We start from the raw sequence: 14,720 nt of genomic DNA, 5'->3' as shown, positions 1-14,720 counted from the left end.
GCAGTGGAGGGGACAGTTGAGCTGGGCCTTGAACGCTGAGTAGAAGTCAATCCAGTGGAACTGGGGAGAAGTGTGGGAGAGGGGTGTGGAAGGATACTTGAGATGGAATTAATGGTTTGTTAAATGATATTGGACCATAAAATTCCACAGTGTATTTAAGAAACAGTGGCTATTCTGATATGGCTTGTATATCTACATTGGGAGGCAGATTATAAATATAGGTTATATCTGGGTGGTGATGGGCCTTGAATGGCATGCCAATGAGTTTGCCTCTCTGGGTAACTGAGAAATTCATCCATTCAATGAATGTTATTGAGCACATACCTTGTAAAGGTTGACATTGTTGTTACAGTGGTGAAGAAGAGATGAGTTTTCTTCCGTGGGACTTCTATTCTAGCGGTGAACTAACCTATGAAAACTGGAGAAGGAAATGGCAACCCAGTCCAGTATTCTTGCCTGGAGAACCCCATGGACAGAGGAGCCTGGAGGGCTACCGTCCATAGGATCACAGAGTTGGACACAACCAAAGTGACTGAGCACCCACACATGTAAGCTATTAAAAAGCAGGCAAATCAAGATTTTTAAAAAAGTTTTTTGATGTGGACCATTTTAAAAAATTTATTTATTTTTAGTTGAAGGATAATTGCTTTACAATATTGATTTGGTTTCTGCTATACATCAACATGAATTAGCCATAGGTATACATATGGCCCCTCCCTTGTGAACCTCCTTCCCACCTCCCACCCTTTTCCATCCTTCTAGGTTGTTACAGAGCCCGGGTTTGAGTTCCCTGAGTCAAAGTCTTTACTGAATTTGTCACAATATTTTTTCTGTTTTTTTGGCCATGAGGCATGTGGGATCTTGGCTCCCTGACCAAGGATTGAACCCATAGTCTCACAAGGTGAAGTCCTAACCACTGGACCAGAAGGAAAGTCCCCAAGAAGATGATTTTAAAGAGAGAATTGTCTGGAAGGAAATAAAGCAGGTGATGTGAGAGACAGAATGGGGGAGGTCAAGGACAGCCTCTCCAAGGACATGATGTTTGTGCTGAGACCTAACTGATGCGATGACCTCAGTCAGTCAAACAGAGATAAAGCATGGGAGAGAGCTCCATGTGGAGAAGCAGGAAAGAAGAAAATCCAGGAGAGGAATGTGCTTGGCATGTTTGAGGAGCAAAAGGTCAGGAGGTGTAGATGATAGATAGTAAAGGGATGGTGGTATGAGATGCGGTTATAGCGGGAGGCAGAATCTGCTCATGGAGGGCCTTGCAGGCCGTGGTAGAGCTTCGGCTCTATTCTGAGTATAATGGCAAGTCCATGCAAGGTTGAGACAGGGGAGTTTCATGTGCTGTTTACTCTTCGCTCTGCAGTGAATTGATTGCAGTGGATCAAGAGTGGAAATGAAGAGAAACCCATGGAGGGCTTCCTGAATTTCAGGTGGGATATGATGGTGGCTTAGACCAAGATTGCACCAGTGGAGAGGGAGAGAAAGTGAACAGCTTGGCATCCATTTCACGGTTAGTGTCAACAGGACTTGGTGTTGAATTGAAGAAAAGATGGCCCTGGAGGTTTTGGTTTGAGCAAACATTTGTGTCATTTGCTGAGATGGGAAAGATTGGAGAAGAAATTTGTCTGAGGGGTAAATCAAGGGTATTTTTGGATAAATTATTGAGTTGCTTATCAATCATCCACATAGGGATGTCAAGTGGATGGCTATCATAAGAGTTATTTTTCTGGTATCAGAGCAAAGGCCATGGTTGGAAATAATAAATTCAGGCATGCACTTAACCTAGTGGAGTAAATAATGTGGATTGATTTCCCTTCTGTTGGCAAAGCTAGTGCGTTTTTTAGGTGGGGTTACTAATGATAGCAATATATCATTATATTATATACATGTTGATATCTCTATGAAAAGACTGCTTAACCATCAGACCAAACTCCCACACTTAAAAACACCATTACTTTAGTAAGAAAAATACCAATAACAATGAGCATATTGACTAATTTGTAAATTTTTCAAGACCATGTGTATTGCCAATGTCTGCATTTACTATTATGGATTTACTTTATTGTAATTAGATACAGGAAGGTCTGGGGGGCATTTTTTGGAACAGTAAAATATTGGACATTGAAGGAAATCTTGTTGCTTATGAAATATTTTGAGCTCATTAGAAAAAGGAAGACTCTAAATATGTAAACCTAATAACATTTTTAAAATTCAAAATTGAAGCTTTCTTTTAATGATCTCTGAATTCCGAGTTATTGGACCACTGTATGCATGGAGAGAAATGATTAAGGAATAATGCACTCAAGATGCCTTAGAAGAGAAGTCAATATCACATAGAAGTTCTTCAAAGCTAGGGCTACCAAAGGAATGCTTCATCCAGATTAAATAATAGTTACATTAAGCATAATAAACATTCTCAACAGAATTTTATTAGATTTTCCATCTCTATATGAAATCTTTCAAAGGATTCTTTATTCAGCTGAGTTGGTCTCTTGCATGATGTGCAAATGAGGATAAAATAAAACCCAAGAATGTGGTCGGGGAGAGATGGGAGAAGCAGACCGAGAAATATTGAACCAAATAGTAATGCATGAGCTACAGGACATCTGGCGAGCATGAATACCATTGCTCTATGCTAGAAACCATTACAAACCATTTGGAAGGATCAAAAAAAATCGCTGCCCAGGTGCAGCAGTTTATATTTTGAAAATGAAATAAATCTAGTGGATACTATGGACAAAGAGCTTGCAAAATCTTATTAGAAAAATAAATCTGTTTTGAGTTAGAAAAGTGAAGAAGTCTTCACAAATTATTGGAGAAGAAGTGTTGCAAAACTCAGTGCATTCATGTTTATTCAATAATCACACACATGTTCCATTAAGAAATGCAGAAAAGAGTGCAATAAATATTGACTTTCACAGCAAAGTGTAGAAGTATATGTGCAAAGCATAATGAATCCTTTTCGTGACAGTTTGGGAAAAATAGAAACTTTGAGCCATTTACACAGGTTGAAAAATAAGAAAACTGTCCTCTTTAGTAGCCGAGGGAAAAACCATATCAAGTTAGTTTTATAGATTATTCATTTGGCTTGATTCTCTTTGTGCACAAAAACCAGTTTGTATTTGGTTGTTTCTTGATCATAGGGAATTATGGGTTGGAGTCCTTTTAGTTTGGGAGGGGCCAAAGTCATGGGTAAATCCTCCCCACCAAAGCTGTTGATTTTCCTAAAGCTCCCTAAATAGAGAAAGGACCCAAATTCATTTTCGCTTGTCTTCGAGTGTTTGGTGGAAATCGCTGTGTTCTGAACACCACATGCCACCCCCAGCAATATTTCTATCCAGGAAAAATTATGTTAAAATGAACTTTAGAGAAGCTTGAGTGGGGGAGAAGTAACAAAAGACTATTTGGGGAATGCTTATGCTCTGCGGATCAGACAATATCTTGGCATGGTCTTTTGAGAGGAAAAATGGCCCGACTAAGAAATGTGCATCAGAGATTAAAATGTTCCTGGCTTTTAGGCCATCAATTCCATGGGCTCCTAGGAAAACAATCAGAGATATAACAGCTTTGATGCAAAGACATTCAGCAACACTATTTATAACAGTAAAAACTTGGAATGGTCTTCAATTTCAGTGGTAGAATGATTTAATAAATTAAATTATAATTCATGATGGACTATTGTGAAACTCTTAGAAATCATGTTTTAAAGAATATTTATTTACCTGCAAAACTATTCATGATGCATTGTTAAATGCAAAACCCAAAACTACATGTACAACACATATGGTTAAGCTTCTGCTAAGTTATATGTGTGGTATATATGTTTATATGTAAGCAGCATGGAAAAAAAGACTAGAAGGAAATATTTAATGAATGCTAACTGCTTACTTCTGGGCGGTGGATTTATGCGTAATTTAAATGTTCCTTATCTTTGTGCTTTTGTATGTTTTCAAACTTTATATTCAGATAAATGCTTTTACACTCAGAAAGGAACAACTTAGTGTTATTGAAGAGAAAGGCAACTAAAAATTTAAAGAGAGAGTTCTGCCTCAGTTATTAGGAGAGGGCAGAGCCTCAGGTCTGGTATGTTTTCCTGAATCGGTAGGTGAAATTGATCCTGTTCTCCTTTCATCTCTACCTGGGCAGGGATAGAGTGGAGTTTTTGAATGGGCAGGATCCGGGTCAATAGTTCCAAAATGTGAAACACTGGTTGGACCTCAAAGAACACCAATTAGTTCAACGGGAAGGAGCGAGTCTCTGAAAGCACCCAATCTGCTGTGTGATTCCTGGTGGGACGACTGAATGGGCGGGCTCCATCTCCAGAAACTCACTTAGCCCTCAACCACCTGCAGTGCCGAGTTTCCACCAGTCCCCTACTGATTTCTCAAGAGTTCCCAGGGTTATCGTCAACTTGGTGGGGCATAGCGCAGTAAGAGAAATGGGCCCTAGGTTTCACAGCTCCAAGTGCAAATGCAGACTCAATCACTTGCCCTCAACATTTTGAGATCATATAATGATGCTTGGTGAATTGCTCTGAGATCCACAGGCAAGTTTGCAATTCCATTACCAGTCTTTAATCGGTATTTCTATTCACTCATGTAAGAACCATTGAAAACCATTGATCCTGAACTTTACATAGACATCAGCAAGTGAGTCTGGGAAAGTTTAGGTGCCAAGATCTTAGCAAACTAAAAGGACAAACAACTGTAATACTATTAGGCAGATAAAGCCAATACAAATCAATGTTAACATGAGGATCAAGGAAAGTTATTAAGGAAATAAATCTGCCAAGAACAAATGCTGTATGAGAACAAATTGAAATGAATAAAGTACCCACTACTGATTTGAACTAACATTTTACTTCTCTCCCTATTACGAACAGGTATATAAGAGTTGATTTTTATCATCAAGAACACTGGCTTCCCAGTTTGAACATTTTTGGCCAATATTCTATGAAGCAGTAGGAAGATTTTAGCTATTCAGCAATAACTGTTCAGAGGAATTCTTTTAATGCTTCTTTCTCTGTGTTGTATTAACATTTATGTATGGGTGGTTTGTGCTATGGGTTTCACTGGCTCCACCCTGTTTATTGAAATGCTAAAGTCAACCACCATGGTATCAAGTGGGTCTCTCCTACGAGAGAAGAGTGGTAAATTCTATGAAGAATTTCTACTGTTTTTATGTACAACTGTTGCTCATTGAGAATTTTTCTACTGTTTTTATGTACAATGGTTGATCACTGAAAAATTTTCACTAGTGCTACGTACCTTTGTTTGTCAATTGATATTATAGCAATAAAGCTACTTTTGTAGAGATTTATCTAGTCATCCATCTAACTTTCCTATGCCAGTGTTGGAAATAATTTCAGATGCCTTACAAAATTAAAAAAAAAACTAACAAGTAATGAATAAGGAACGTAAGACAAAGGTAAAATAGTAAGAAAGGTTAAATAAAGCCAAGAATGAGTTTAACAAGTCGTGGTCCTCTGCATTATCTAGAAGTGGGCCAAATTTCTAGTGGCCAATGCAGAGAGAGAGAGAGAGAGAGTCAGAGCCGTCAAATGCTGTCCCATGAAGCCCTTGGTTTGCTGGGAGTTACCAAGAATGGGTACAGCAGGTAAGGCCAGGCCAAGAGTAAAGTTCTTTCTGCCCTCTTGCTCAGCCAGAAGAGTTCTAAGTTCATCTGTTTTAAATGGTGTGGATTCTGGGTAAGATTTAAGATTAAGAAAGCATCCTCCACTAAAAGACATGCTCAAAAGTCACACAATTCACAGTGGTCATAAATGTAAAGTCAACCAAAGTACAGGCAATGCATATCAGTCCTTGGTACTAAGGCTGGAGAGATGTCCCCTATGACCTCACAGACAAGATGCTGGTGAAGTGAACAATGTACTCAGTACCACCATGGAAGAGACTTGTGGACGCTAAATGTGTTTTCCTAACTGAGGGGATAAGAATTTCATTCACTTCTTTATTTATTTAACAATATTTATCAAACTCTTATTATATGAATTCCATACAGTCTGAGCATGGGGGTATTTTTTTTTTATTTTAAAATATATTCTTTTTGATATTCTGCTCATGAAAAAGTACACAATACTATAGATAATACAACTAGAACAATCAAATTCAGACCATAAGAGCTTTGTAACTGGGGGACAGAGAGTGAACTTTGCCACAGTTGTCATAGGATCTTCTTGGAATGAAGGTCAGTCTGACATTCCTAAAGAATGTCCAGAGTTTTGCATGCCTAACAGAGAAGGCATGCAGATATGTTGGTGTGTTGCACAGACAGGTCACTAGAGAGGGAAGAAATTAAAAAAGTATTAAGAAAAAGTACTGAGGACTTCCCTTGTGATCCAGTGGTTAAGACTTCAGCTTCCGATGCAGGGGGCAAGGATTCAATCCTGGTTGGGGAAACTAGGATCCCATATGCCACAGGGTGTGGCCAAAAAAAAAAAAAAAGAAAAAGTACTGAGCATGAGTGCTTGATTGGAGAGAAGGAGGAGAGGAGTGTTTACAACTGATGTGGAAAAACCCAGAGGTTTTCTGACCTTCTGCAGCGGATGATACTGGTACTTGCCAATACAATGTATTTTTTTCCCCATGGCATAGACAATGAACACCTAATATTACATTGCTATCTAGAGAAGGAAAAATGTCCTGGAGGGATGTGGAGGGTAAGAAAAGGAGGGCAGACAGCAGCTTTTGTGATTGAAGCTCTACTTACCAAATAACCTTGTTCCATCATTCTCTGTTTACAAAAAACCCAGCCTTAGTTCACAGTTTGGAAGATGCATGATTTTAAGCAGCCACTCTTTTGGAGGAGGTGTGCTGTGTACAAAAACACAGATTTGAACCCTAGTTATTAACTCTATGGCCTTGGGTAAGTAACTTGGTTTTCTGAATCTCTCTGTTTCCTCATTTTCAAAATGGAGATAATAACAGGTAATCTCCCTATTTATGGAGCTGTAGTGAGGATTTGAGGAGAAGAAGCTGGAGGTGAGCAGGGAAGAGAAGGAAGAAGGGTAGAAAAAGGGAAAGGGAGTGGGGAGACTTTACTTTTCATTGAGTAACCTTTGGAACATCTTGCATTTTTGCATTGAGATTGTCATCACCTCTTCAAAATAAATAATGAATAATTAAGAATAGACTTTAATTATGAGGAAAATGAAAAGTACAAAATTAAAAGCTATTAAAAGTTACATAGCCAATCTATTATCTAAATCAATCATCAACAACTTATGGCCCTTGGGTGTCATCTGTTTTTGTAAATAAAGTTTTATTGGAACAGATCGCTCAGTGGTATCTGACTTTTTGCAAGCCCATGGACTATACAGTCTGTGGAATTCTCCAGGCCACAATACTGAACTGGGTAGCCGTTCCCTTCTCCAGGGGATCTTCCCAACCGAAGGATCAAACCTAGGTCTCCTGCTTTGTAGGCGGATTCTTTACCAGCTGATTTACCAGGGAAGCCCTTTCACTGGAACACAGCCACACCCATTCACTGTGACTGCTTCTGAGCCACTACAAGGTGATTATGGCAGAGTTGAATAGTTGCAACAGAGAGTGAATGACTCCAGAAATAGAGATATTTACTATGTGGTCCTTCACAGAAAAAGTTTGCTGACTCCTAGTCTGGATATTATATAAAGATTTGTGGTGTAATAGACCTCTTGTTCCCCCTTTTTAAAAAGTTATCTTTTAATGTGAGCTTCATTTTTGCTCTTTCCCTCCAGCTGAAAAAGGTCTGTAACTAATAGCTCATTCTACATTCTCAGCACATGCCACTATGTCTTCCACATGGTGATTTGATTTACTATTCATTCTAAGGTACTTGGGGACATTAATATAATTAATTTGCCATGTTGAGTATATATAATCAAAACTTCCTATTAAAATTCTATATAGTTATCATCCATTTTTTATAGATAGTTTATTATTCTGTTTATGGATCAGAAATCTCAGTTTATAGTCAGAAGGTATTGCTTATTGTTTTGATAACTTACGACTCCCTCTGTGACATTAATCAAGCCTGTGTCAAAGTTTCCATATCTGGAAATGGGGAACAATAATACTTATTGGAGCCTATTCCACAGGAATACTCTGAAGACACCAGAGTAGAAATGCTTTGTCATTTAAGCATTCTTGGTGGCTGGCAATTTATTCTCAAAATGACACTGGCAAAGTGAGCTTTCTTAATTGGTTACCAAAGTGAAAATATGTGGCCACTGAATTGTTCTCCGATCAATTAAGAAGAAAAGATTTACTATGAGTCAACATAATTATTTGCATTTACTGAACACTTACTATGTGTAGGGCAGCATTTGCAGGGTAGTTGGCTTTTACAGTGTCTTAGTTTGCTCAGGTTGCCAAAGCAAAATACCATAAGCTGGGTGGCTTGAACATTAGAAGGTGTATTTTCTCATAGTTCTTAGGCTGGAAGTTCAAGATCAGGGTGACAGCATGATCAGGTTCTTCTGAGACGCTCTTCCTGGGTTGTAGACACAGACCTCTTCATTGTGTGGTCATGTGGCAGAGAGAGATAGAGATGCAGAGAGAGAGAGAGACAGCAAGCTCCCAGCTGTCCAGTATTTCTTTTTGTTATTTTTCAGTTGCTCAGTCGTGTCCAACTCTGCGACCTCATGGACTGCAGCATGCCAGATTTCCCTGTCCTTCACCATCTCCCAGAGTTTGCTCAAATTCATGTCCATTGAGTCAGTGATGCCATCCAACCATCTCATCCTCTGTCATCCCCTTCTCCTCCTGTCCTCAATCTTTCCCAGCATCAAGGTCTTTCCCAATGAGTTGGCTCTTTGCATCAGGTGGCCAAATTATTGGAGCTTCAGCTTTATGATCAGTCCTTTGAATGAATATCCAGGATCAATTTCCTTTAGGATCGACTGGTCTGACCTCCTTTCTGTCCAAGGGACTCTCAGAAGTCTTCTCCAGCACCAAAGTTCAAAAGCATCGATTCTTTGGCACTCAGCCTTCTTTATGGTCCAACATCTCGCATGGTGTCTCTTCTTACAAGGGAACTAATCCCATGACAAGGGTCCCCACCATCATAACCTTATCTCAGCCTAACCTCCCAAAGGCTCCATCTCCAAATACCATCACAGTGGGAGTTAGGGCTCCAGTATGTGAGTCTGGGGGGACACAGTCCATAGTGGAGGGCATCCTGGCGTTACCAAGGGTGTGGGCCTTAGCAACAGGATCCCTCCTTGGCACCCTGTCTGCTGCCTGACCCATGCTCCAGCCCCATCCACACATGCTGCTTGCATGCTGCCCCTGTTTCTGGGTGGGAGGCCCAATTGTGGAGTGAGCTGCTCACACTTCACCAGAATAACGTGGGCGCCCAATAATATAGGCTGTGTTATAGCCTGCAAATCTCTTCAGTAGGAAGCTCAGGTCCTTCACACACAACAGTTTAACATTTGATCTTGTTAACACTGAAAAGGTGACAATTTGATGGGGTATTGTAATCAGAATGTGGAAAATCAAGAGACACCATGTTCTGTTGTAAGACTGAAGCCAAAATTTAATTAGATTATGCATCATTTAACCATGATATGGAAGGAGCCAAATGGTGGGCAGAGGGCCAAGGGAGAGTATTTGTTTTACAAAGGTAATTCCCAGGTCTTAAAGTGATGTTAACTGGACATTTTCCAAAGTTTTGTGGATTCTACATATTTCCTCTTCCTTCAGATGACAAATATCCTAGACAAAATGGTTGCCACCAAAATTTTAATGTCTTTTTTCCCCTTACCTACAAATTAGAAATGATGATATTTCCTGTTGATATACCTCTTGGGGATTGGGGGAAAGGTTATATTTGTCATCATCATCATCATCGAAACCATAATCAACCTCAACCCATAATGGAATGTTTATGACTATGGCCATCAGGATACAACATGAAGAGTCATCTAGAAAATGGTCATCCTACCCTCCCCACCTTTCCTTCCGTCTTTCCTCTCCTTTTAAAATCACTAGGAAATTACTCTATTCTCAGTGTTTTGGCCAACAGTCATTTTGTAGGAGGTACAATGCTTCATTAAAGTTTCAGTGATGCCTGACTGTAAGTGCTTCATAAATGATAAATGAATGGAATACCTATACCGTTTTGCCATTCAAATTCCATTTTAAAATTTCTTAGTTAGTTGTCATTACAGTCAGGCCAGTTTGTTAAAAAGCATACAGCTAATTACATGTCCAACATCACTCTATATAGAAAATCAGAATATCAAATACAAGGTTTGTTATTTATTTATACAAAAGGGAAAAACATAAATTCTTTTAATTGCACCTTTAATAATAAAAAGGAACATAATCATTATTAGCAGAAGATAGTTTTTCTTTTTTGTGTTTTAAGTATTGCTTGGTTTCAAAATCTGCCTCAGTGCTGTGAAAAGAACTATCTGCTAAAAAAGATTCTGAAGTAGAAAATAAAGGAGGAAGGGACTGGAGAGGAGACTCAGAGGGGTTTTTGCTTGTTTGTTAATTTTTTTTTGGTCACATTGCACGCCATGCAGGATCTTAGTACCCCGACCAGGGATCAAACCTGTGCCCTCTGAAGTGGAGGCATGGAGTCTCAACCACTGGAATGTCAGGGAAGTCCTCAGAGGTTTGTTTATTTGTTTGTTTTTAGTGAGTCCTTCGAGAAGTTGAAAGTAGAAAGCTGTCCACAGATACAAAATATTGAATGTCTTTGCCTTTCTAAGCAGGAATGGCTGGCATGTGTGATGGAGATGCTTCCTTATTCTCTAACCTAGCGGCCTTCAGACCTCTATGCATTTATCTGTTTGTTCACTCCGTCTCCCAACCGTCTTTGGGGGGCACCCCCAGGGGTCAGGCCTCATGAGGTTGTCTTTCTTGCCCCCACCCACCCGCTCACAGTTCAGGGTGGGCTGCCCTAGACTCTCCTAGCTCAGTCAGAGGGCCTTGTGACCCTTTTCTCTAATGTCTTTGATTAAAAACAGTTACAGATTTCTTGTCTCCTAAAAGGTAACAGACCTGGATTACAACCTTGTCTAATCATTTTGTCAACCTAAAAGGTTCTTCTCTCCAATGCAGACCTTTGCCTATTTCTTTCTTGGATTCCTCCGAATTCTGTTCTTTGCCCACACTTCCCAACAGGGGGCGTTTGCTTGGGCTGTGTGGCTCTCTGGGCACTCTGTCCCTCGGTAGGGTGGAGATGACCGGGGTGGCATCTCTGCCCGTTACTCCTACACTGACAGACCCAGCCCTGATCTCCTGCTCAAGGGCCCTGCCTGCCCACAGGGCTTCTCTTCCAGGATGGAGGCTCATAAGACAGGTGTTTGGTCTGTTTTATTTAATTATGTCTCCCTGGCTCCTTCTTTCCTTCCTCACTTCCTCCTTCCATTCTTTCATTTTCAACCCATCTCAATCTTTGCCTCCTTATCACAGCCAAACTGCCCTACTGAAGGTCACAATGAGCTGCACATTGTCAAGTCCTTGACCTCACATCTCCCTTATTATAACCTCTTGTGATTCCCTGGATCTTTTCTTCACAGTGCTATGATTTGTAACGCATGTCATTAATTGCTTAATGTTCCTTTTCATTAGTTTATTCCTCCATGAAGTCAGGACTGGATCCGCTTTGCTCACCAGTGTGGGACAAATAGTAGGCAATTAACAAATATTCACTGAATAAATAAATGGATAAATGACTTAATGTAACTTTTAACTGAATATATTTTTATTTAACTATTCATTTATTCTTGGTATATGGTCCATACTGCATACATCAATCACAGTTTTTTCTTTAATTAAAGAAATTTTTTTTGAAAGATACTTTTGGTGTGGATCATTCTTAAAGTCTTTATTGAATTTGTTAATATATTGCTTCTGTTTTATAGTTTTGGGTTTTTTTGGCATGTGGGATCTTGGCTCCTATGACCAAGGCTCAAACCCACACCTCCTGCATTGGAAGGTGAAGTCTTGACCACTGGACCTCCATGGATGGCCCAGTCCAGGGTTTCATAAGCCATCTCACTCTTAGTTTGACCCCTCTACTCAAGAAAACTCCAACAACCTCATTTTACTGAGGAAATGACTATGTTAAATTGCTGCTCCTGTTTTGTGAGGCACTGGGCCTAGAACACCAGCTTTGAGAGTTTTGTTGCAGCTGGCAGAATGTACTGTTGTACAAGGGAAATCTCACCTGGACCCCAAAGTGGTCTTAGCATATAGAACAACTGGCCCACCCCCAAGTCGCTCATTCTCTCGGCCATCAAGCTGCCTTCAGGGCTCATATGAAGTAGTCATCTTGGCTTACCGCCCGTCTTTGTCACTTCCGGTTTTGATATCAGCTGCCTCTGGCTGAAACTTTGCCTCGTTTGATAACCAGGCCCTCACAGTTGTCACTACACAGGCCGCCCTGCGGTGGTCATCCGACTTAGCTTGCCCCGTGTCTTTGGCACAAGGGCCTGCTGGGTTAGGGCCACATAGCTAACTTGCCGTGACTTTGGACATGCTTCCTGTTCTAATCAGAACCCAGAGGTCCATGCTCATCTCCGCGCCTCTGTCCTCTTAACACCCTCTCTACTCCCAACAATGTCTTCCTCTCTTTTGTTTGCCCTTCTGAGTCCTCCTGGTTCTAGTCTCTTCACAAACCGGCTTTCAGGTCCTCCCGGAGGCTGTCCTTAACCTATGCTGGTCTGTGCTTTGCATCTGGACGTGTGCTGCCCTTCAATGTCACATGTGTGTGTTTGTGTGTTTTAGTTGTTCAGTGATGTCCGCTGACTCTTTGCAGCCCCGTGGACTTGTAGCCCGCCAGTCTCCTCTGTCCGTGGAACTCCCCAGGTAAGAATACTGGAGTGGGTAACCGTCTCCTTCTCCAGGGGATCTTCCTGACCCAGGGATCGAACCCGGTCCTCTGCACTGCGGGCAGATTCTTCACCATCTGAGCCACCAGGAAAGCCCCTCAGTGCCGCTTAGTTCTCTCCCATGCGTGTGCTCACAAACTAGATGTTGAGCTAAGATCCTAACAAGTCTCATGCGTGAAGACATAAACACCCCCTCCTTCACCTCCCCAAACCCATTGGAGATGAACATTTGCGGGTAACATGCTTTGATGAATATTCTTGGAAAGGAGGATGAACCTTCAGAGCCTGGACGCCATGTGCAGGTTTGGGAAAGTTGAGTTAAAAGAACCGGTAATGGGAGATGAAGGCAAAATTGACTGACTTTGGGAAGAGGTGGGGAGAAGAAGAGAGAAAGTCTTGAGGAGAAGGATCTTTGAAGCAGATAAATGACAAGAAAGAAATTTTTTTGTGAAAGATCATTCGTTTCTTTATACGCAATCTATAATCAAGACTGTGAAAAGAAAAAGATTTCACAATACCTGGTGTCATGACTTTCTGGGGGTCTGAATGATACCCAAATATAAGGGTATATCTAAAAAGAGTTATTCTAATGAAACATGCTGTTGTTCTCACCTAGGCATGGGAGGCACCCGGTAAAATGGTGGTAAAATGGGGCCCTGGAGTAAATTCTATCTTGATGTACTAGCCAAGATCTTTAAAAATGAGTTCCCATCAAAATAATGGATTAGTGGTTTTAAAAAGTTCACTGTTAAAGGAATCCTCTGGCAGTCCAGTGGTTTGGACTCTGCGCTTCCACTGCAGGGAGCATGGGTTACATTTCTGGTAGAGGAACTAAGATCCCACAAGCCACCCAAGGGGAAAAAAAAGGTTATTGAAAAAGTTCACTGTTAAAAAGGAAATATAATAACAATGAAGTTTAAAATAATGCTCCATTGTGCCAAAAATATAAATATCTTTTTACCTTATTAAAACCAACAAAAAATTTATTTTTAGTACGTATAACCTGATGAAAATTGTTCATTTTTACTATATTGATTTAATGGTTGCAGTTGTATTTAGCTGAAAAATTGATTTGATTTTATAAGAGCTATAAGCAATAAAGAGTTAATTCTTTTTAAAAACTGAGTGCAACAAACCTGTTAAACACATACACAACAATTTCACACACACTCACATTGCCAGAGATCTTATTTTAACATTTGCTTTATAATTAAAATCTCTTCTTTAATCATGCGTTATTATATTCTTTAGCTTGAACTGCTAATAGCCTTAACTGTTCATCTATATTGAGTTCATCTCATCATTTTTGGAGGTCTATATAAGCTCAGGCACCTAGAAATTTAATTACAGAACTCAATCCTTCTCTGTTATTTTCAGAGACAGTTCCCTGAAATCAAGCCAATCCTTGGCAACCCTTCACTGGAAACTCCTTTGACACCCATCAAGTCATTCTTTTCATTAAAGCCTTAATAAGTCGCCGGAATCAAAGAATAAGTGAAAAATAAACATAATTTAGGAGACCAGAGTCAGAATGAGTCCTACGTGAAAGAGTGTTTGATATGCCACAAATGGGCATGAGATAAGGACAGATTAAGGAAATACAGAGAGATCAATAAACCCTAAGGGATATTAGACGGGGTGGTAGTGGTCTCCGCCTTTTGGAACCTCTAGTCCCACCAGAAGTTTTGGAATTTGGGAGATCTGTGTAAATTTGAAGGTTAATTTCTAGACTATCTGAGACATTTTGGCTATACTAAATTTTGAAACTTGAAAAAAAGTTACAAAGTTTTGAAAGACTGCCTCCATGAGATGGTTAGAGTCTGAGTTACTGCTGAAATGATGTTGTGTTGGAGAAGATTCTTCA

This window comes from Cervus canadensis, chromosome 23 (genome assembly GCF_019320065.1).
Source record: "Cervus canadensis isolate Bull #8, Minnesota chromosome 23, ASM1932006v1, whole genome shotgun sequence".
NCBI classification, from domain to species: Eukaryota; Metazoa; Chordata; class Mammalia; order Artiodactyla; family Cervidae; genus Cervus; species Cervus canadensis.
Note: the sequence above shows the minus strand (reverse complement) of the source record.